The 23,152-nt window shown below is 44.0% G+C and overlaps 1 protein-coding gene and 1 long non-coding RNA gene across 11 annotated transcripts in view; one reads left to right on the top strand and one right to left on the bottom strand.

Moving 5' to 3' along the window:
* Nucleotides 1-23,152, bottom strand: part of dst (dystonin) — a 666,855-nt gene that overhangs the window by 170,544 nt on the left and 473,159 nt on the right. The window lies entirely within an intron of this gene.
* On the top strand, nucleotides 454-13,845 carry LOC137354844 (uncharacterized). The gene is made up of 2 exons (XR_010970504.1): nucleotides 454-895; nucleotides 13,678-13,845. It is a non-coding gene; the product is annotated as an uncharacterized lncRNA (long non-coding RNA).

Here is a 23,152-nt window from a genome sequence, read left to right as displayed (position 1 = left end):
AATTCTTTTTAGCAGCAAGAAGGCATGTACAGAGGGCACTGTAATTTCAGCTGATCTCCATCACAGGAACTTTTCAAAGGAAGGAATGCTTCAGCTCTCAGCACAAAAGCTCTGCCGATGTCTCGGTGATTACGCTCAGTCCACTTGTAAGCAAAACAATTCACAGTAACAAAAAGAAACTCCTTGTACAACAAAACAAATTCCAAGAGTATATTAATCTAGTTTGTGTTCAAACCGATCGTCTGGGATGAAGGAACACGATCGGATAAATCAAGTCAGTTCAACAAAAAAGGAAACTGCATTTTCTGTTGAAGTCACAAAGATGCATAAAAATACCAACTTGCTTTTTCCCTTTTTTTGGCAGAAATTAAAGCTATTCTTTCTCCTGTATATATTTGACAATTGGCTTCTCTCCCTCTCATGTTCAGACTCTGTCCTACAGCCTTTCTATAAATCTGGAGCAGAGTCCGCAGGCTTGTGATAGCAAACCTTCGCCACTGCAGACACCTTGTGCACTCTGTGCAAACGTTTCAGAACAAACACTGCTGCCTTTCACAGTAACAGAGGTCTTTATCACGCTCAATGCAGAAGTAGTTGTTTCAGTCGTGCAGCTTTGCGACCAGTTGCTGAGGCAGAGTTTCCACTCCAGGGCAAAACCTGTCATCATTCTCCAAAGAATCCGTTTCAGACACAGACACCAGGTATGAACATTGTGAGTTAAGCTGCTGCTAACTTGCACTGACTGTCACTGACGTTCCACAAACAGCCTTTGGAGAGGGGAACATCGGAGCAGGAGGCTTGTAAATGCTGAGAAAGCAGACATGTACCATTCAGAGCTGATGAAAGAGCTGTCCAGGCTTCCTCCCTCCGGAGCTGACAAACCTTCAAACAGCCAGTAAGTGACGCCCCTTTCTCATTCTTCAGGCAACATCTGCTGCACTCCGGGTTAGTACACTGTATAAACATGGGTCGCTGCTTTGACCCCAGCAGCCTCTTCTGTCCCCCACACCAATAACTTGTAGGTTCGTTTTTGTGTGTGTATCTGTCTCACTCTCATCATTTGTTTTGTTTCCAAGAAATGCTGAACTATTTCAGATAAAAACTGGTGAATCCTGAGCTCAGCTCCCCATTCTGAGCTACTGACAATGCCACACAGAGCAGCAACACATTGCTAATCTTAGAATCACAGCACAAGAGTTCCTCTCACTCTGCTCACGAAAACCTAATGGGGGGAGTTAGGGAGGAAACTGGATCCATTGGGGTACTTTTGACCTTGGGTGATAGTGTAGCTTGGGGGATATCAGATCAGCCACTTGTTATACAGCAATCCCCATTGTCATCCTTATGGGTCAAAAGGAATAAAGATAGGGGGAGATGTGGAACTGACAGCAGAGCCGATCTTGTCCGATCCACACAATTGCTCAAAGTCAACATTAGCCCCAGAAAAACAATCATCAAATCTTACAGCACAGAAGGCGGCCATTCGGCCCATTCAGCCTATCTGGCTCTTTGAAAGAGCTATCCAATTGGTCCCACTCCTCCCCCTGCTCTTTTTCCATAACCCTGCAAATGTTTCCCCTTCAAGTATTGAGCAAATTCCCTTTTGAAAGTTACTATTTAATATGAATAGAATTTAAAACAAACACTGAACCCTAAGGTGACCTAAAAATAGTAATTTTTGAGGGGAAAGGGTGGGGAAATAGAGAGAGAGTGAGACAGGGGAAGGAGGGGTGGTCAGAGAGGGAGAGGGGGAGAGATGGTAATGGGGGGTGGGGCGCACAGGGGGGAAGAGAGATGAAGAGGGGAGAGAGGAAAGAATTTTTGGCCTTAAATTCACACAGGTTGCTTTCTCAGCACAATAAGACTGCAACTAGACTCTAGAGTTAACTATGATTAGAAGAACCTGGTTTCTAACAGGTGACAAGGAACTTCGTACTGATCTGTTGGCACTTGGAGTAACCTCTCCAGTTTCAATGACAGTTAACATTTGCTTTGAACTGCACCGCTATGCCTCATGTTGGATTTGTGAAACGGGGGTTGGTTATTGCCCAGGGGTCCTTGCTGCCCTTAAGTCATGCAGCTTTTACTGTGCTGCTGCTCCTGTCGCCTTTACCCACCTCGTTAAATGTCTACACATGGCTCCAAGGTAGCCACTCTTAATTAGCTTCAAGATACTTCTGCTGTCGCAAAAATACAACCATTTGTCCAAGGGCACTCAGTTCCTGACATTCCACACAGTGAGGCAAATCAGAGTATCAAAAACATATGCAATCTTTATAAATCACCGGTTCAGCCTCAAATGGAGCATTTTGTCAGTTTCTGGGCACCATTCTATGGAAGAATGTCACTACCTCGGAGAGAATGCTGAGGAAATTTACTAGAATGGGACCAGGGATGTGCAGAGACTGGAGAAGCTGGGGTTATTCTTAGAGCAGAGAAGGTTAAGTGGAGATTTAATAAAGGTGTTCAAAATCATGAGGGGTTTTGATAGGGTAAATAAGAAGAAACTGTTTCCACTGGCAGTTGGGGCAGTAGCCAGTGGTCATAGATTTAAGATAATTGCCAAAAAAATCAGTGGGGAGATGAGGAGTTTTTACACAGCGCGTTATGATCTGGAATGCACTGTTTGAAAGGGCGGTGGAAGCAGATTCAATAGTAACTTTCAAAATGGAATTGGATAAATACTTGAAAAGGGAAGAGATGGGGGGAATAAAGCAGGGGAGTGGGACTCATTAGAGAGCTTTTTCAAAGAGCTGGCACAGACATGAGGTGCCGATTGGCTTCCTTTTGCGCTATATGATTCTTCTCACCTCCTCTGCAGAGGGCACAGGGGCCAACTTTCAACTTTTGTATGGAACGTGAAACTGGCTGCCTATTCTACATGTCACCCATCGTGGAAAGGATGTTCTGGCGGGATTGCAGAATGAGCAGCCGGTTCCTGGCCACCATGCCACAATGTCACCCTCCCCAACACAGTTTAAAGATAGCCTTGCAGAACCCTACTGGTTAGAATTCCACAGCTGCCTTATGGCACCTTTTCTTAATGGTCATGCTTTAATTTGTGAATCTCATTGCTCAGTTTTGGTAGGCTATTCCTTTTTAGGAGGAATCACACCCGAACCCAGTATTGGCAATGCTGTAAGCTCAAAATTCCACCACGGCGCGGTGTGAAATTGGATTCAATAAATCTGGTAATTTGTAGGCCAGCAACAGGTGATACAATCGTAAAGACTGGCAAATTGTTGCAAAAACCCAACTGTTCCACTCATACTCTCCACAGAAGGGAACCTGACAGCCCTACCCAGTCTTGACTTTAGTCTTGCACTATGTGGTAGTCTCTTAATGCCCTCTGACATGACCTCGCAAGCCACAAACGGCTACTGAACAAAACGACCAACGAGCACCATCTCAAGATAACCAATGATGGGCAAAAAGCACATCAGTGCCCATGTTCCCCAAACCAATTAAAAAGAACAATCACACGTACATTTCCCCAGAATATGGGACAGCAGTGGTTGATATTTCTTCTCCTAAGTCCAGGCTAATAGTTGCACTCCCCATCATTGCCCTGATTGAGGATAACCAACTCAGCAGTATTTAGTACCTTTCCCCAGCTGGAATAGCTCAGTCACACTCACTGAGCAACACACGTGCCAACACAGACATTGGAGGAAAGAACCAGTTTCAAACACAAGTCATAACCTTATCTTCCACTGTTCAAAGAAAGTGATTCATGTACTGCCGAATAATCAATGGTGCATTTCATGGAGAATATCAGCCAAAAGTATGGTTATATGGTGAAATCTAAACTCTCGGAGATCTAATTTGACTCATTAAGATAAAGTTCCCTAATGCAGGACTGTCACTGGCCATTGAAAAGGCAGAGTTGACTTTCCTTTATGGTCCAAATAACTTAATGTTTTTCTCCAAATCAAAAATGGTGCATCAATAACACTTCATAGCTTTTAAATGTAAATCATCTAAGTTTCTGTAACCTTGTAAGATATCAATTCCTCAAACATTGCATTTACTTTAATGTCAAGTGAGCCAACAGTCACATCATAATCTGATCATTTCTCCATACCTCAGTAACAATAAAAACTTTTTAAAAAGTTTAAAAACATGACAGGACTGTAGTTACAGCCCCAATAATAATTAGACCGAAGTGCTCTGAAGGCAGACAAAACCAATTAAGGACTTTGTAACCAGTGTCTGAGAGAACAGAGGCCAAAGTAATGCAATAAATCACCACAATATTAAATCCCTAGCAAGATTAAGTCATTATTAAAAATACCCAAGGCCCCAGACATCACAAAGTGGGTAAAGAACCTTTTATTTAAAACTGGTTGTCCAATCACAGCTGCCTTGATGGGGGTGGGGGTTGAAGATGACAAACTGCCTCCTGGCAAAACCATGCACTGCTGAGCTCCATTTCAAAAAAATGTTAAAACAAACATATTGGGCAAACCTTCCTGAACAATTACCGCACACACCAGTCAGTCAGAAAGAAATGGAGCCATAGGAAGCTCAGATAAGCAAAACACAACTCAAATGAAGATAGCACTGAACAAATTTTAAGCACAGGGTTTTTGCTCTGTTTCATCTAAAAAGGTGCTGTATTGCATCTGTTTCCTGTTCAACGTCTCTACCTTGAAACAGTTCAATCTCAGCAAGGCACAAACACACATGGGATTTGACAAATGTCAAAGTTGAGTTTCAAGTCTGTGGAAAAAAAAGCATTTCACAAACATTCAATCTGAAGCCAGGTAGAGACTCTACCCTGTGGAGGTTATTAAAAGAATTTGCATTGCTATAGTGCCTTTCATAACCTCAGGATATCCCAAAGTACTTTACAGCCAATTAAGTACTTTTGAAGTTTAGTCACAGTTGCAATGTAGGAAATGCAGCAGCCTATAAACAGCAATGTGATAATCTGTTTTTAGTGATGTTAGTTGAGATGTAAATATTGGCCTGGAAGGACACTGGAGAGAATTCTTTGAAATAGTACCATGGGGATCTTTGACGTCCACACAAGGGAGCAGATGGGGCCTTGGTTTACTGTTTCATCGAAGGATGGCACCTCCCGCAGTACTGTACTGGCAGTGTCAGCCTGGATTACGTGCTCAAGCCTCTGGAGTAGGACTTGAACCCATAACCTTCTGACTCAGAGGTGAGTACATCTATTGAGCCAAAGATAGCTCTCTTCATGTGCAGTATCAAAAGATACCGGTCCTTTTTGCACTTTCTGAAATGTCCACTATGAATTGTTTTGTAATGAACTTTTTATTTTACAAATTTTATGAATAAACTATATTTATTGAACAAAAGGCTAGCTCTCTCCTTTTGCAGAGCATTCATCTACAATAAATCAATAATGGCACAGATGAAATAATGGTAAGTATAGAAACTAGCACTAGCACTGCATTAAACTGTGAGCCAACATTAAATCTCTGGTTATTCATACGTGTTTTGCAGCAACACTAAAGAAAACAACCCTTTTTCAGTTTATTTAGCGCAATTACGTTGCAACTTAAAGAACAGGAAATATATGCATGAGAACACTTTGGTTTTAATATCTCAAAATTGCTAATCTTCACAATCACAATCAGTGCTGACTACCAAAATAAACCCGACAATTCAGACAGTTTCCAATTGCAATCAGTATAAGCAGTCCTTCATTTAAATGCATTGTACCAATGACCAGGAAATGTGAAACGTTTAGCAGAAAACAGTTTATGGACATGTATGGTATTAGTTCAGTTTTTCACCAATTGCATCTGTTTTCTATACGCGTGTTATGGACGCCATGGGAGCAGATGCCAGACCCTGCCGGTTAAGGTTCAACCTCAGCTACTGATTTTCCTTTTGCATTTTATAACAGATTCCCCATGTAGGGCTCACAGTGAACTCGTTTCTCACTCATCACACCCCTATACCCCCCACACCCCCCAACAAAAATACATTCCTTGACATGAATATTATGAAGAGATTCATTTCTCTAAAATTTTCACTTCCTTTCATTACTAATAACGCTCAAACATAAAATAATAAGAGCAGTGGTAGGCCGAATGGCCCATTGGGCCTGCTCCCTCATTCAATAAGATCATGGCTGATCTTCTACCTCAACTGCCCTTTCCTGCCCTATCTCCATATCTCTCCTTTCCTCCACCCTATCACAGATCTTTCCTTTTGTTCTTCTTCCCACTCTCCCGCCTTTCACTTGCTCAAAACCTATTACATGTCTAACTTTACCCAGTTCTGATGTAAGGTCACAGACCTAAAACAGATATTCTATTTCTCTCTCTACAGATGCTGCCAATCCTGCTGAGTATTTCGAGCATTTTCTGTTTTTATGCCATATACCTCTATTCCCTTAGTGTCCAAAAATAATGGGTCGAATCCACTACCTACCATACAATATCTGTGCAAAAACCTGAGGGATTAACACAGTAATATCACTTTAGGATCGAGATGTTTACCCCCCAACCCACCATCCGACCCTGCTCTGAATTTACTCTTTCTCGTCCTCTCATCTTCTAAAGGTTCTAAATCTTGGTCAACAGTCCCACAGATACCCATCCATCAACAGTCACCCTGGACTTACAACTGAGCCCAATCATGGCCTCATTTGATCAGCACAAATGGGCATTTCCAGCAGATGTTACTGGATGACCACTGGCTCCCAAAAGCTCTCCACCACTAGGGTTTTCCTTGCCTCATGTCTGGGTCTGTTGTAGACTCAGCGGTAGAGATTGATTGCTGTGATTAATTGCCAACTCCATTATTGTTGTTTAGTTTAGTTTAGAGATACAGCACTGAAACAGGCCCTTCGGCCCACCGAGTCTGTGCCGACCATCAACCACCCATTTATACTAATCCTACACTAATTCCATATTCCTACCTGTCCCCACATTTCCCTACCACCTACCTATACTAGGGGCAATTTATAATGGCCAATTAACCTATCAAGCAGCAAGTCTTTGGCATGTGGGAGGAAACCAGAGCACCCGGAGGAAACCCACGCAGACACAGGGAGAACTTGCAAACTCCACACAGGCAGTACCCAGAATTGAACCCGGGTCGCTGGAGCTGTGAGGCTGCGGTGCTAACCACTGCGTCACTGTGCCGCCCTATTTCCCGGGATGTTAGAAGGCGAACCGGATGGACCTTGGTCTTTTCTCGCCTAGCAATTTCTGTGTTCCTATGACAACCAGGAAACCTGCCTAATGTTCCCCTCCCTAGCCCAGAGGCACAACTCCAACCGCAGGGCACTTAACATCAACCTAACTGAGATTCACCAGTTCAGCAAGGCTTTCATGGCCCGTTCCTGGAATGAATAACCCTTCCTGGTCTATTCGGGCTCAATACCAAACTCTGTGGTGTATGTACTCACTAAATCATTGGGAAAAGCTTTGACAGTATTATAAACTGATCTTGTTTCACTCAGTTTATGCCCTCAGCAGTCCTCGACTGAATTACAGCCTTGTATCACATTGCTGCACATGTGCAAACACATCATTTTAAAGAACAGAGGTTAGGATGCACATGTTGTCCAATCAAGTATTTTGTTCATACACAAAGGTTTTGCCAACTGATGAAAGAGAAAGATCATCCCATGCCTTATTATGGAACATATTGTGCAGTCTCATGTTGTACAATATAAATCACTTTAATTAACCAGATTTTACTAAGTCTCCACCACTATCTGTACAACTTACTGAAAACACCACCCCAAATCATGTATTTGCTCTCACAGGGTACCCTGTGCCAAAATCTCCCGCTCTATTCCTTTCAGAAGGTGCAATGCCAGAATTTCTCTTCAACAAGACTCTTTATCCACTGAGAGATGGCAGCAACAACCACATTTACAAAGGGGAAAAAGATTTCCCCACGTTTTTTTTTAATATAAAAGCATAGGAACAGGAGAAGGTCATTCAGCCCCCCGAGTCTGTTAAACGCCATCCAATTTGATTATGGCTGCTCTGCACCTCTATCCCATTTAGCCACCTTTGACCCATATCCCTTGAAACTTAACCCAACGAAAATCTATCAATCTCCATCGTGAGAGCTCGAATTGTCACAGAATCCACAGCCTTTTGGGGCAGAGGTCCAGACTTCTACTACCCTTAGTGTGAAGAAATGCTTCCTGATTTCACTCCTGAATGGCCTGGCTCTAATTTTAACATTACTGTGAGATTCTTTCTTTGGAACACATCCCCCCACATCGCTCCTTTAAACCTGGTCAAAGCAACCACGACAGAACATTAGGGAACATCTCTCCTCAAATGAGCACATTTAAAGCCGTGGAGGATGGAAGGGAAAAACAGGAAAGCTGTTCCAGTTCTCTGGTGTCAGCCATGACTCAATAGGTAACATTCTTGTCTCCGAGTCAGAAAATTGTGGATTCAAGTCCCACTCCAGAGACTTAAGCACTTAATCCAGACTTGTACGCCCAGTGCAGTACTGAGGGAGTGCTGCACTGTCAGTGGTGTTGTCTTTTGGATATGTAGTTAAATTGAGGCCCGATCAGGTAGATGCAATATTCAAAAAAGAGCAGGGGAGTTGTCTGTAATATCCTAGTCAATAATTATCCCTCAACCAGCTTTTAAACAGATTATCTCATTGCTGTTGGCTTGCTTGGTGCAAATTCTCTGCCGAGTTCCAAACAACAGTGACTACACTTCAAAAAAGTACTTCATTAGCTGTAAAGCAAGTTGGGACATCCTCTGGTTGTGACAGAAGCTAAAAAGAAATGCAAGTTCTCTTTCAGTAAATATTAAACCATGGCTCAAATGACCAAATCAACTCATGAAGACAAAGCATGGAACAAAATGGGTCGTAGTTTTCATTATGTAAAAAATTAAAATGCTCTCAGCAACAGGAATATTTGAAGCTGAGCACAGAATGGAATCATTTCTGGAGAGGCCCTTGTTTGAGATCATTAGTCACTCCAAGTACTCAACGCAAAGCAACTTCTACACCACAACAGAACAAATCGCAATGATCTCATCTACCATCTGTGTTAGTCTACAGACCCTGAACTCTGCTAAAGGTAAACCTGATGGAAGGAAAGGATTCTCTGTGAAGTATTGAAAATTCGGTAAAATTTCTTAAATGTATAATCAATATCAGAAACACACCACTGGGGAAATACCAGACTAATTAAAATCTGCTTTCTCATCTGCACCAATCGTATCTGTTTACTATTGCACTCTGATGCACCTTCTTAAGTGGATTAATCAGGATTTCAAAATAAAAAAAACTCCATACTGAACTTTCTATTAAAAGCAACAGGATATGGAAATTATTACAACATTAACCTCTGGGCTCAAAGGAAGCAACAACTGTTGGCTATCTCCCTCCATTCCTTTTAAACTTTCCATCCTGTCGCCCTATTTCTCAGCTCCTTTCTAACAAATATCCTGTTCGAAGGACAAGTCATTTTTCCCCTCCTCAACATTGCTGCTCAGGAGATTGTCTTTTTACCCTTTAATCAAACATTTGAATTTCAGGAGATAAGAACACAGAAAAGCAGCAGAACCAAAAAAGCAACAAAAGGATTTAAATTGAAGAGGAATCAAAGAGAAAAATAAAGGAGAATATAAAAATATATCAGCAGCTGATATGAAGAAAGACAATGCAGAATTGGAAGTAACAAAACCACATCAAGAACCCGATAAAGCGCACATATGGAATTTGCACCAGCCATGGCTCAATAGGTAGCACACTAACACCGCCGAGTTAAAAGGTTGTGGGTTCAAGTCCCACTCCAGAGACTTGAGCATGTAATCCAGACTGACACTCCAGTGTAGTACTGAGGGAGCTCTGCACTGTCAGAGGTGCTGTCTTTTGGATGAGATGTTTAAAAGTCGAGGGCCCAGCCGCCCTCAGGTGGATGTAAAAGATCACATGGCACTAACTCAAAGAGGAGCAGGGGAGTTCTCCCCGGTATTCTAGCTAATATTTATCGCTCAACTAACATCACGAAAAAAACAGATTACCTGCTAATAATCACTTGGCTATTTGTGGGAGCTTGCTGTGTGCAAAACTGGCTTCATATTTCCTGCATTACAGCAATGACTATGCCTCATAAGTACTTCATTGGCTGCAAAGTGCTTTGGGATGTCCTGAAGTCATGAAAGGTGCTATATAAATGCAAGTCTTTCTTTATTTGATACAAAGGACTAGAGTTTTATATTTACTGCTTTCATAAGCTGCTCTCAGTTGACATCAAAGGATAAAAAGAAAAATTAAAAAAAAGGGGAGATGAGACCAACACAGCGAATTATGATGATCTGGAACACGCTGCTTGTACAGGTAGTGGAAACAAATTCAATAGTAACTTTCAAAAGGGAATTGGATAAAAGAAAAAAATATTGCAGGGCTATGGGGAAGAGCGGCACAGTGGCGCAGTGGTTAGCACTGCAGCCTCACAGCTCCAGCGACCCGGGTTCGATTCTGGGTACTGCCTGTGTGGAGTTTGCAAGTTCTCCCTGTGTCTGCGTGGGTTTCCTCCGGGTGCTCCGGTTTCCTCCCACATGCCAAAGACTTGCAGGTTGATAGGTTAATTGGCCATTATAAATTGCCCCTAGTATAGGTAGGTTGTAGGGAAATATAGGGACAGGTGGGATGTGGTAGGGATATGGGATTAGTGTAGGATTAGTATAAATGGGTGGTTGATGGTTGGCACAGACTCGGTGGGCCGAAGGGCCTGTTTCAGTGCTGTATCTCTAAAACTAAAGCAGGGCACATGAGACTAATTGGATAGCTCTTTCAAAGAGCTGGAACAGACACAATGGGCCAAATGGCCTTCAGAAGCCACCTGTGGGGGTGGGGAGAAACAACAAAACACAAATCGAGGCATACTTAAAGGACAAGGAAAGTGTCAGTGGATAACTCCTGTCCTCAGCATTCTATATCGAGAAAATAAGCCAATCATTATTTTTAGTGTTTAGAAAAAAAGCAATTTGACTAGTGGTGCAGAGCTGCTTGACTGGAGTCATTCATCCTGATGGACTGCTCCGGTTAGTTCACCGATTGCATCACTGTTCCCGTGAATGAATCCATAGGAAACAGCAGGGGCAGGGGGCACTAAAATCAGGAACTGGCCTGAGCTGCCGGACACTGGGAACTTCCACTACCGCCTGGAATATCCGCATCCTGCAGCCCCATCCTCCAAAGGTCCTGCTGCTCAGAAAAGGCTCCTGGACAAGTCTGAAGTCATGTCAACGGATGACTTGATACCAAGCCAAGTGTATGCACCAGCGACATGACTGGCCTTGCTATAAAACCATCACGATACAATCACCGTCAATCTACTCTTCCTCTACGTGGATGCAGAGGGTACTTTAAACAAGAAACAATCCCTTCCGGACTATCCTTTACCCTTTAAGGATATGTCTTAGGGGGGATTTTGGGAGAAAGAGTTCATTTACTAAAAATATCCTTTGGATCTATGACCTCACAATCCAGAAAATCCAAGTCCCAGGCAGGAATTTCTTTCTTTGGAAGGCTTGAGTTTCAGCCAGGGGTCAAGTTAGGTTATGGAAAGCAAACTGTCAGCACATATTGTGCAGCAAGCTCTCCTTAGCCACATATTAGCACATTCTAACAGTATAATCTACTGGATATTCTGAGGGAATCAGAACTTCCTGTACAAAGTATCCACACATCTACATGGGCTAGGTTTATTGTGGGAACTAGTTATGTCATGCACAAGGTCAATAGCAAGAAATATACATAGACACATATTAATTCCTCCCTCCTGAAGACATGAACTCTTGCTGTGCTGCAGCTCCACAGGTTCGAGAGCCCTCCAAACCTTAGCCAAGTAGTCATTCTTGACTTGTTGAGCCAGTGAATGTTGGCAGGCTATTGCACGATGGTGGCATCACAGCTGATTCCAGACCTGCCTTCACTCAACCTCCATATATGAGGACTCTCCAACATTGGTCAATAATTAGTGAACAGGAATCAGAATCCAGGCTGGCTTCGCAAGCTAAGTCTCATCCCACCCCTCCACCCGCCCCCCCCAATACATCAACTGGTTGTTTTATTTTAAAAAGTTGGTCTTGGTCTCACTCACTTCACCTGTTGATCATCTTGAGCGTAAAGATATATTACCCAACATCTGCACACCTTCACCTTCGCTCTCTTGTGCTGTTGCCCTGGTGTGTCCATAGCAGTGCATGGGTTTCGATTTTCTCTATCTCATCATTACTTGTCTAACCTCCTTAAGGCCCCCTCTGAGGCATCTCTTCTTTTGCCTTTTGCTATGGCACTGGCCAATGACACCATGCCTGCTGGCACCTCACCTATCCCAAACAAACTAGAAACTTCCCGATTTGTATGGTTTTCTTCCACACTGACCAGGGTGTGGACCCATTAGGTGCAGCAAAACAACAACTTGCATTTATATTGTGTCTTTAAGGTAGGAAACTGACCTAAAGGCACTTCACAGCAGTGCAGTCAGACAAAATTTGATACCAAGCCACATAAGGAAATATTAGCACAAGTGACCAAAAACTTGGTCAAAGAAGTAGATTATAAGGAGGAAACAGAGATAGAAAGATGTAGGGAGACAGTTCCAGAGCTTAGAGCTTTGGCAACTGACAACATGGTTTCCAGTGGTGCAGCTATTAAAATCAGGGGTGTGCAAGAAGCCAGAACTGGAGGAACACAGAGATCTCAGAGGGTTGTAGAGATGGAGGAGTTTACAGAGATAGGAAGTGCGAGGCCATTGGGGGGATGTGAAAACAAGAATGAGAATTTTAAAATTGACTGGGAGCAGAGGAATGATGGGTGAATGGGATTTGTTGCGCGTTAGGATACGGACAGCAGAGTTTTATATGAGCTCAAGTTTATTGAGGGTGGGAGGTGGAAGGCGAGAGGCTGGGCAGGAGACCATTGGAACCATTCAATACAATGATTGTAGTCGCATCAAACAGATCTATTCTCTATTTGTACTTTAGTGCTAGTGGTGTATATATACATAAAAAGAGAAGTTTAGGAAAGGGCATCTGTTCAGTGAAGCTTACCAATGCACACAGGGTATAGCTGCAGACATCACTGACCTCTCACCCTATGACCCCAAACACACAGGTTCCCAGGAAAGGAAAACCTCCCCACTAGAGGTCAGGATCAGAATGGCTAGTCCAGGAAGGATCAACTATATGCAACTTCAAATCAGTATCTTCAATCCTCCCTCCCTCCCTCCGCCCGCCCTCCCCCTCCCCCCCCCCCCCCCCCCATTTAGACTTACATGAGGGAGATGGAGGTAACAGTAGGAGAATCTGTTCTCTGCTTGTAATTAAACTTCTATATTCTAAAACTGAGGACTGACAGGAACAGGAGGAGGCCATTCAGCCCCTCAAGCCTGTTCTACCATTCAATTAGATCATGGTTAATCTGTATCTTAACTCCATGCACCCACCTTGGTTCCATATCTCTTAATACTCTTGGCTAGCAACAATCTATCAATCTCAGATTTTAAATTATTAATTGAGCTAACATCTACTGCATTATGTGGGAGAGAGTTCCATACTTCCAATCACCCTTTGCATGAAGAAGTGATTCCTAACCTCACTTCTGAATGGCCTGGCTCTGATCTATCCTAGGCTCCACCACCAGCAGAAAAAGTTTCTCTCTGTCTAACTTTATCAATTCTTTTCAAAACAGGCCTTCGAAAGGACTTCCAAATGTCACAATGTTCAGAAACATCCAAGAGCAGGCCATTACCAAGCCCATCTCTCCTAGGCATCATGTGTTGCAATACTACTGCGTACAATTTGTGATGGATAAGACAATGACCATTTTATTGTTTATTAAACATGCTTGTGTACTGTGCCTCTTTATTATTAATTTTTTTCCCAGAAATTATTGTAGTGGCTGATTAAATACCAAAACACATTCCTATTTTAAACTCAGCAAAGGACACTAAGCACTGAAAGTGATAATAAAAACATTTATTATGTGGAGCCTGGCTTTCATTCCAGAAATGAAGCATTCAGGAAAACAAAATTATTTCCCCTGCTCGTCCAATTTGTACTTCCTTCCTCCTGTCTTAAAGATGCACTGTCATATTGGGATTCAGTGCACTAGCCACCCTCCATACTCAATCCAAAGGCTATTACTCCTGAATGAGCACAGATAACAACTTGCATTTATATGGCGCCTTTAGTAGTAAAACTTTCCAAGGCACTTCACAGGGACGTTTACAAATAAAATTTGACACCAAGCCACATAAGGAGATTTTAGGGCAGATGACCAAAAGCTTGGTCAAAGATGAAAGTTTCAAGGAACATCTTAAAGGAGGAGAGAGGGGTAGACAGACACAGCAGTTTAGGGAGGGAATTTCAGAGCTTAGGGCCTAGCTTGCTGAAGACATGGCTGTCAATGATGAAAATCAAGGATCTGCAGAGTGCCAGAACTTGGAGGGTTGTAGGGCTGGAGGAGATTACAGAGATAGGGAGGGGCAAGGCCATGGATGAATCTGAAAACAAGAATAAGAATTTTAAAATCGAGGCGTTGTTTAACCGGAAGCTGATATAGGTCAGCGAGCTCAGGGTAGATGGGCGAACGAGACTTTGTGTGAGTAAGGACATGGGCAGCAGAGTTTTGGATGAGCTCCAGTTCATGGAGGGTGGAAGATGGGAAGCCAGTTGAGAGAGCATTAGACCAGTCAAGGCTGGAGGTAACAGAGACATGGATGAGGGTTTCAGCAGCAGATGAGCAGAGGCAGGGACAGTGTCAGGTGATGTTACGAATGTGGAAATAGTGACAGTGGCCTCAGTCAAATATGACACCAAGGTTGTGAACAGTCTGGTTCAGCCTCAGAAAGTCGTCAGGGAGAGGGATGGAGTCGGTGGCTAGGGAGCAGAGTTTGTGGCAGGGACTGAAGACAATGGCTTCAGTCTTCCCAGTATTTAGTTGGAGGAAATTTCTGCTCCTCCAGGACTGGATATTGGACTGTGGAGTGTTGGCAGATTATTCATACGTTGGCTGGGGGGTGGAGGCGGAAGATGATGGGGAGAAAGGGAGCAAGCCCAGCCATCCTTTACCTGATATTCTCCCACTTGCTGTTTCCCAACCCAACTGGAGACCAGTTAACTTAACAATTTGCATTTATATAGCACCTTCAATGTAGTAACACTTTCCAAGATGCATCACAGGAGCAATTATCAAAACAAAATTTGACACCAAGCCACATAAGACGACACGACAACAGGTGACCAAACATTTGTTCAAAGAGGGAGTTTTATGGAACTTCTTAAAAGTGGTGAGGGGGATGGAGAGGTTCATTAGGAATTCTAGAGCTTGGGGCTTAGAAGGAGGGTGGAAAATGTTTGGCTGGCTGACCAGGAGAGCACTGGAATAAAACACAGGCAAGGATCTGCTCCTCACCTCAGCAAGATGTGTAGCAGCACTAATGCTGGTTGTCTATGAAGGTAGAGCAGGCAATATTTCTTCCACATGTTTGTTTCTATATCTACCTTGATGGCCCCTGTGCACTAATGATTTATTATAGATGTATGCTCTGAAAAGGGAGATACCTGTGGTTCAGTAGGTAGCACTCATGCCCTCTGAGTCAACAGGCCCTGGGTTCAAATCCCACTCCACAGACTTCAGCACGTAATCCAGGCCGCCAGTAATGAGAGAGTGTGCTGTTACTGTCAGAGATGTTAAACTGAGGCCCTGTCTGCCCTCCAAGACGGACAGAAAAGAACCCACGGCACTATTTTGAAGTAGTGCAGGAATCAACCTAGTGAACTTTCTCTGAACTGTCTCCAATGCATGAACATCCCTCCTTAAGAAAGGAGATCAAAACTGTACATTGTACTCGAGATGCAAACTCATCAATGCCCTGGATAGTTGTAGCAAGACTTGCCTACTTTTATACTCCATCCCACTTTGTAATAAATGCCAACATTCCACTAGCCTTCTTAATTACTGGCTGTACCTGCAGGCTAACTTTTCGTGATTCATATACAAGGACACCCAGGTCCCTCTGTACCGCAGCATTCTGCAGTCTCTCTCCACGTAAGTAATAATCTGCTTTTCTATTCTTCCCACCAAAATGGACAACCTCACATTTTCCCACTTTATACTCCATCTGCCAAATTTTTGCCCATTCACTTAACCTATCTATATCCCTTTGCAAACTCTTTGTGTCCTCCTCACAACAACTAGCTTTCCTATCAGCAGATTTGACAATATACTCAGTCCCTTCATCCAAGTGGGATCTTCTTGTGTGCAAATTGGTTGTGTTTTTCCAACACGACAACAGTGATTACACTTCAAAAGTATTTCGTTGGCTGTAAAGCACTTTGGGACGTCCTGAGGCTATATAAACGCAAATTCTTTCAAAGCTTGGAAATATTTTGGTGGTTAAAAAAAAACTGCCTGCTTAGGAACACAATCCAGCAGTGCATGAGTTAATCAAGGGTAGCCAGTATGGAGTTGTGTTTCACCAATTTATTAGAGTTTCTTTGAAGAGTTTCAATGTAGTGAATTGAAAACAACTCTTTTCGCTGCTTGGGGAATCAGTGTCAAAAAAAATCACCAAAAGAACGAGGATCAAGGCTAGGAGAAAATTCTTGGTGTAGAGGGTTGCTGGTGCATGGAATGCTTTGTCAAAGGGAGTTCTGATGAGCTCCAAGTCCGCACCCTCTCCTGTAAAGATCAAGGGTGAGGGATGGGGGAACAAATTAAGGTGATCTCATCAAAGAAAAATTACTACTTTGTGGTGGTGGTGGTGGTGGTGGTGGGTGGGGGGAGAGAACTGGTAGCAAGGGGAGGAAAGAGCAGATGGGACTGTGAGCCTGAGCATTAATCCTTCCTAATCTGAACTGTGCCTAGGAGGAGACATTGAATGAAAGAAGCAGCATTTTCCTTCAAGGGAAGGGAAAATCGGAGGATGTGATACCTGAGTGGCTCCTTTCCTGAGGAAGGGGAGAGATGAAATGGGTAGTGTTCAGAGCAAGGTGGCTCACCTGTCTCTCAGCAATCTCATGGCCCAGGATATCGCTCACTCTATCATTACCATCAAGCCAGGTGATCAACCCTGGTTCAATGAGCAGTGCACGAGAGCATGTCAGGAGCAGCACCAGGCATACCTAAAAATGAGGTGCCAAACTGGTGAAGCTCCAACACAAGACTATAAGCATGCTAAACAGTGGAAGCAGCATGCAATAGACAGAGCTAAACGATCCCATAACCAACAGAGAGGATCAAAGCTCTGCAGTCCTGCCACATTCAATTGTGAATGGTGGTGGACAATTAAACAACTAACAAGAGGAGGAGGCTCCGCAAATATATCCATCCTTAATGATGGGGAGTCCAGCACATCAGTGCAAAATACAAGGCTGAAGCATTTGCATCCATCTTCAGCCAGAAGTGCCATGGGGATGATCCATCTCAGCCTCCTCCTGAGGACCCCAGCATCACAGATGCCAGCCTTCAGCTAATTCTATTCACTCTACATGATAGGAAGAAATGGTTTGGAGGCACTGGATACAGCAAAGGCTGTGGGCCCTGACAACATCCCGACTGTAGTACTGAAGACCTGTGCTCCAGAAATAGCCGCAGCCCGAGCCAAGCTGTTCCAGTACAGCTACAACACTGGCATTTACCTGGCAATGTGGATATTGCCCAGGTATCTACTGTCCACAAAAAGCAGGAAAAATCTAATCCTGCCAATTACCACCCCATCAGTCTACTCTCAATCATCATCAAAGTGATAGTTGTCATCGACAGTGCTATTAAGTGGCACTTACTCAGGAAAAACTTGCTCGCCGATGCTCAGTTTGTGTTCCATCAAGGCCACATGACTCCAGACCTGATTACAGCCCTGGTGCAAGCTTGGACAAAAGAGCTGAAATCAAGAGGTGAGGTGAGAGACATCAAGACAGCATTTGCCAGAGTGTGGCATCAAGGAGCTCTCGTGAAACTGGAGTCAATGGGAATCAGAGAGAAAACAATCCGCTGGTTGGAGTCATACCTAGCACAAAGGAAGAAGGCTGCAGTTGTTGGAGGTCAATCATCTCAGCTCCAGGACATCACTGCAGGAGTTTCTCAGTGTAGTGTCCTAGGCCCAATCATCTTCAGCTGCTTCATCAATGACCTTCCTTCAATCATAAGGTTGGAAGTGGGGATGTTCGCTGATGATTGCACAATGTTCAGCACCATTCGTGACTCCTTAAATACTGAAGTAGCCCATGTTCAAATGCAGCAAGACCTGGAAAACATCCAGGCTTGGGCTGACAAGTGGCAAGTAACATTTGCACCAGATAAGTTCCAGGCAATGACCATCTCCAACGAGAGAGAATGTAACCATCTCCCCATGATTTTCAATGGTATTATGGTCGCTGAATCCCCAACTATCAATATCCTGGGGGTCACCATTGACCAGAAACTGAACAGGACCAGCCACATAAATGCAGTGGCGACAGGAGCAAGTCAGGGGCAGGGAATTCTGTGGTGAGTAACTCATCTCCTGTCTCCCCAGTGCTTGTCTACAATCTACAAGGCACAAGTCAGGGGTGTGATGGAAAATTCTCCACTTGCTTGGATGAGTGCAGCTCCAACAAGACTCAAGAAGTTCGACACCATTCAGGGGTTTTAAATAATTTGGCAGGGGGATGGGATACAGAGTGGAGGTACAGTAAGGGGTGATGCTCAGTCAAATATTGAAGAGAAACTGAGTCAGTCTGGAAAGCAGAGCAAATATAGACCTGTTAAGGCACAAGTGAAAAATGCAAGGCTGGATTGCATCTATTTTAAAGCAAGGAGTCTTACTAGTAAAGGCAGATGAATTGAGGGCATTAATTAGCACATGGGATTATGATATTATTGCTATCACAGAGACATGGTTGAGGGAAAGGCAGGAATGGCAGCTCAATATTCCAGGGTATACAATCTTCAGATGTGACAGGGGAGGGGGTAAAAGAGGAGGTGGCATTGCACTGTTGATCAAGGAGTCAATTACTGCAATAAGCAGGGATGATATCTTAGAAGGTTCCTCAAAGGAGGCCATATGGGTAGAACTTAAAAACAAAAAGGGGGCAATTACTTGGCTGCGTGTGTACTACAGACCTCCAAACAGTCAGGCAGAGATCGAGGAGCAGATATGTAGGCAAATCTCAGAGAGGTGTAAAAATAATTGGGTAATAATAGTAGGGGATTTCAACTTCCCCAATATCTACTGAGATAGTCTTAGTGCAAAAGGCTTAAAGGGGGCGGAATTCTCCAGTAGAACTTTTTGAGCAAGCACGTAGAAAGTCCGACAAGAGAAGGGGCAGTACTGGACCTAATCCTAGGGAATGAAGTTGGATAAGTGGTAGAAGTGTCAGTGGGGGAGCATTTCGGGGATAGTGACCATAATGCTAAGATTTAAGGTAGTTATGGAAAAGGACAAAGATGGACCGGAAATAAAGGTACTGAATTGGGAGAAGGCCGATTTCAATATGATAAAACAGGATCTGGCCAAAGTTGACTGGGACTTGTAGGAAAGTCTACATCAGACCAACAAGTCCAGGGAACCATGGATGTCAAGGGATATAGACGATTGGATCAGGAAAAAAAAGGAGGCTTATGGCCGATTCAGAGTGCTGAAAACAGCGGAGGCACTAGAGGAGTATAGAAAGTGTAGGGGGGGTACTTAAAAAAGTAATTAGGAGAGCGAAGAGGGGACATGAAAAAACACTGGCGGGCAAGATAAAGGAACATCCCAAAGGGTTTTATAAGTATATTAAGGGCAAGAGGATAACCAGGGAAAGAGTAGGGCCCATTAGGGACAAAAGTGGCAATTTGTGTGTGGATAGGAGAGGCTTTAAATGATTACTTTTCAGCAGTGTTCAGTATGGAGAAGGACGATGCAGGTGTAGCAATCAGGGAGGGGGATTGTGATATACATATTAGCATTGAAAGGGAGAAGGTATTAGCTGTTTTAGCGGGCTTAAAAGTGGATAAGTCCCCAGGCCCAGATGAGATGTATCCCAGGCTTTTATGTGAGGCACAGGAGGAGATAGCAGGAGCTCTGACACAAATTTTCAAATCCTCTCTGGTCACAGGAGAGATACCAGAGGCCTGGGGGACAGCAAATGTGGTACCATTATTCAAGAAGGGTAGCAGGGATAAACCAGGTAATTACAGGCCGATGAGTCTAACATCAGTGGTAGGGAAACTACTGGAAAAAATTCTGAGGGACAGGATTAATCTCCACTTGGAGAGGCAGAGATTAATCAAGGATAGTCAGCATGGCTTTGTCAGGGGGAGATCATGTCTAACAAATTTGATTGAATTTTTCGAGGCGGTGACTAGATGTGTAGATGAGGGTAAAGCAGTTGATGTAGTCTACATGGACTTCAGTAAGGCTTTTGATAAGGTCCCGCATGCGAGATTGGTTAAGAAGGTAAGAGCCCATGGGATCCAGGACAATTTGACAAATTGGATCCAAAATTGGCTTGGTGGCAGAAGGTGGAGGGTGATGGTCGAGGGTTGTTTTTGCGATTGGAAGCCTGTGATCAGTGGTGTACCACAGGGATCGGTGCTGGCACCCTTGCTGTTTGTAGTGTGCATTCATGATTTAGACGTGAATATAGGCGGTATGATCAGAAAGTTTGCAGATGACACAAACTTGGTGGTGTGGTAAATAGTGAGGAGGAAAGCCTTAGATTACAGGATGATACAGATAGGCTGGTAAGATGGGTGGAGCAGTGGCAAATGGAAGTTAATCCTGAGAAGTGTGAGGTGATGCATTTTGGGAGGACTAACAAGGGCCAAGAGAGCGTGGGAAAATGGCGCACTGACACAGAACACAAAAGTCCGAGTGTATCAGGCTATGTCCTCAGTACCTTGCTCCATGGCAGCTCGGCCTGGACAACGTATGTCAGCCAAGAGCGACGGCTCAATTCATTCCATCTTCGCTGCCTCCGGAGAATACTTGGCATCAGGTGGCAGGACCGTATCTCCAACACAGAAGTCCTCGAGGCGGCCAACATCCCCAGCTTATACACACTACTGAGTCAGCGGCGCTTGAGATGGCTTGGCCATGTGAGCCGCATGGAAGATGGCAGGATCCCCAAAGACACATTGTACAGCGAGCTCGCCACTGGTATCAGACCTACCGGCCGTCCATGTCTCCGCTTTAAAGACGTCTGCAAACGCGACATGAAATCCTGTGACATTGATCACAAGTCGTGGGAGTCAGTTGCCAGCGTTCGTCAGAGCTGGCGGACAGCCATAAAGGCGGGGCTAAAGTGTAGCGAATCGAAGAGACTTAGTAGTTGGCAGGAAAAAAGACAGAGGCGCAAGGGGAGAGCCAACTGTGTAACAGCCCCGACAAACAAATTTCTCTGCAGCACCTGTGGAAGAGCCTGTCACTCCAGAATTGGCCTTTATAGCCACTCCAGGCGCTGCTTCACAAACCAATGACCACCTCCAGGCGCCTATCCATTGTCTCTCGAGATAAGGAGGCCAAAGAAGAAGAAGAACAAGGCAAGGGAATATACAATGGATGGTAGAACCCGAGGAAGTACAGAAGGTCAGAAGGACCTTGTTGGAGCTGTCCATAGATCACTGAAGGCAGCAGCACAGGTAGATAAGGTGGTTGGGAAGGCAAATGGGATACTTGCCTTTATGAGCCGAGGCATAGAATATAAGAGCAGGGAGGTTATGATGGAGCTGTATAAAACGCTAGTTAGGCCACAGCTGGAGTACTGTGTACAGTTCTGGGCACCACACGATAGGAAGGATGTGATTGCACTGGAGAGGGTGCAGAAGGGGTTCACCAGGATGTTGCCTGGGCTGGAGCATTTCAGCTATGAAGAGAGACTGAAAAGGCTAGGTTTGTTTTCCTTAGATCAAAGAAGGCTGAGGGGGGACATGATTGAGGTATACAAAATTATGAGCCGCATTGATAGGTTAGATAGGAAGAAACTTTTCCCTTAGCGGAGGTGTCAATAACCAGGGGGCATAGATTTAAGGTAAGGGGCAGGACGTTTAGAGGGGATTTGAGGAAAAATTCTTTCACCTGGAGGATGGTTGGAATCTGGAACGCACTGCCTGAAGAGGTGGTAGAGGCAGGAACCCTCATAACATTTAAGTATTCAGATGAGCACTTGAAACTCCATAGCATACAAGGCTACGGGCCAAGTGCTGGAAAATGGGATTAGAATAGTTAGGTGCTGGATGGCCGTCACAGACACGATGGGCCGAAGGGCCTGTTTCTGTTCTGTATAACTCTATGACTCTAAAGAATAAAAAAAGAGGCGCTTTGTCCTGGCAGAGCAAGGATAGTTTACACAGGAAGTTTACAGAAAAACTATTTAACAAAAGGAAAACTTCTTGGGACAAGAGAGAGTCTCCATGCCCAGAGAGCGATGAGGTAGACGGTTAGTTCTTATAACGAGCTTTGAACTGCGTGCCAGAAACATGTTGGCCTTCCACCAATAATATCTGGCCTGGTTGTCACCTGAATGACCTGTAATGTGTGGGGTTCTATTACGCACAATATCTAGAAAGATTCACCATCTTATCCAGAAAAAATGAATTTGCATCCTCAACATGTTCCTAAACACTTTGTCATCAATGAATTAATTTTGAAGTGTAGTCACTGTAAAGTAAGCAAATCCGGTAGCAAATAGATACATAGCAAGCTCCCACAGTCAACAGTCAGGTGATCCGCTTCAGTATGTTTTGTCTGAGAAATAAACACTGGGACATTAGAAATCCTCTACGAATACATGCAACTGAACAGATGGTCAGGGCCTCTAACAGTATGGCACTCACTCAGTACTACGGTGATTATGTACTGCTCACTAGTGTCAGCTGTGGATCAGTTGGTAGCACTCTCACCTTTGACTCAGAAGGTTGTGGGTTATGCTCCAATCCCACTCCAAAGACTTGAACTTGAAAATCCAGACTGACGCTCCCAGTGCAGTACTGAGGGAGTACTGCACTGTTGAAGGTGTTGTCTTTCAGATGAAACATTAAACTGAGGCCCTGTCTGCCCTTTCAGGTAGGCCCCTTGTCACCCAAAGATCCCACAGCACATACTAAGAGCAGTGGAGTTCTCCCCGGTATCCTGGCCAACATTTAGCCTGCAACCAACATCACTAAAAATATATTATCTGGCCATTATCATGTTGCTGTT

Source organism: Heterodontus francisci, chromosome 3, assembly GCF_036365525.1.
Source record: "Heterodontus francisci isolate sHetFra1 chromosome 3, sHetFra1.hap1, whole genome shotgun sequence".
NCBI lineage: Eukaryota > Metazoa > Chordata > Chondrichthyes > Heterodontiformes > Heterodontidae > Heterodontus > Heterodontus francisci.
The sequence above is the reverse complement of the archived record's forward strand: the minus strand, read 5'-3'. Positions and strand labels throughout refer to the sequence as shown.